Source organism: Orycteropus afer, unplaced genomic scaffold (assembly GCF_000298275.1).
Source record: "Orycteropus afer afer isolate SDZICR_OR568_19922 unplaced genomic scaffold, OryAfe1.0 scaffold00099, whole genome shotgun sequence".
Classification (NCBI taxonomy): domain Eukaryota; kingdom Metazoa; phylum Chordata; class Mammalia; order Tubulidentata; family Orycteropodidae; genus Orycteropus; species Orycteropus afer.
This window is the reverse complement of record NW_006921686.1, coordinates 1,323,232-1,324,926: the sequence shown is the minus strand read 5'-3', so window position 1 is coordinate 1,324,926 and position 1,695 is coordinate 1,323,232.

Sequence of the window (1,695 nt, the reverse complement as noted above, 5' to 3'; positions counted from 1 at the left end):
GGCTTTTACTATCAAGTGTCTCCAAACTCTTCCAAGCTCTACCCACTACCCAGATCCCAGGCCAAGTCTTCATTTTTAGATATTTATCACTTCTGTCTTAATTACCTAGTGCTGCTAAAACAAAAATACCACAAGCGGTGGCCTTAAGAAATAAATATTTATTTCTCAGTTCAGGAGGCTAGAAGTCTGATTCCAGGGTTTTGGCTCCAGGGGAAGGTCTGTCTTTCTCTTTCAGCTTCTACTAGTTGCCAGAACTCCTCAGCATTCCCACACTCATAGACACATCTGCTTCTGTCATTACATGGTAGCTTAACCCTGTGTTTGTGTCCCTTTCCCTTTTTATAAATGCCACTCAGAAGAGATTAGGCTCAGGACCCACTCTACTCTGGTACAGCCTCGTTAACAAGATAAATGACTATTTCTAACAAGGGTCACATTCAGAGGTATAGGGGCTATCCTTAAGAAAAAAGAAAAAAAAGAGGTATAGGTGTTAGGACTTCAACATATATTTTTTGGGAGGACACAAATCAATCCGTAACATATATAGAGGTATGTATCTCGATACAGAAGAATCCATTAGAAAATACCTGTTTTTAACTTTCATCCATTGAGTATATTTTAAAGAACACATAAGGAGAAGAGTTGATTATATTTACCATTTCTTCTGCTCTTCATTTTTGATGTTTCAATTAAAGTGCTATTTTTCATTTCTATCTGAAGAACATCCTTCAGCATTTCTTTCAGAGAAAACCTGATGGCTATAGATTCTCTTACTTTTCTTCATCTAGAATATCTTTATCTCACCTTCATTCCTGAAGGATATTTTTGCTGGGTATAATATTTTAGGTTGACAGTTCTTTCAGCACTTTAAAAATGTTGTGCAACTTTCATGTGACCCCTATTGTTCCTAATGAGAAAGAAATATGCAGTCATTCAAACCATTTTTTTCCATATAGTTGTTAAAAGAAACTAGAGCAATAATAAAATCAATCTCTTAGATGTGGTTTATTCTGGCAGAAGATTCGTGCATTGAGTAGCACCAAACCACACGAGGAAAGGTACACCACTGAGTATCAGCAGTGCTTAGTTTATAATGACAAAACACAGAAGCAAAAGCTGCTATTTATGATTGGTCTAAAAATTTATTATTGAAATGTCAGGAATTCATTGGTCGATGAGCGCAGGAGCAATGTTAGAACCTCATTGGCCAATAAAAGTGGCATGATTTACAGAGAAGCTACGCTTAAATTTTGGTAAAGACAAATCTTGGAGGCATTGTCCACTCAAATGCCAATGCCATTCTGTCAACCACACAACTCCATTTTCATTCCATTTAACATAGATAAGGAGTCATTTTTCTCTGGTTGGTTGCAGGATCCTTTGTCTTTCATTTTCAGCAACTTGATAATGATGTGTCTGGGCGTGGATTTCTTTGGGTTTATTCTGTTTGTGATCCACTTAGCTTCTTAAACGTGTAGTCTTCTGTCTTTCATCAAACTAGAGTTTTCGGCTGTTACATGCTTTTATTATTATTATTATTGTGAATTGGGTGAAGATTTACAGAGCAAATTAACTTTCCATACAGCAGTTCACATATACTTTGTCTCATGTCATGGACCACAGTTTACCACAATGCAACAGCTCCCCTCCCACTTCCTCCCCATAGTTACCTCTTCCCAGTGTCCATCCCTCCAT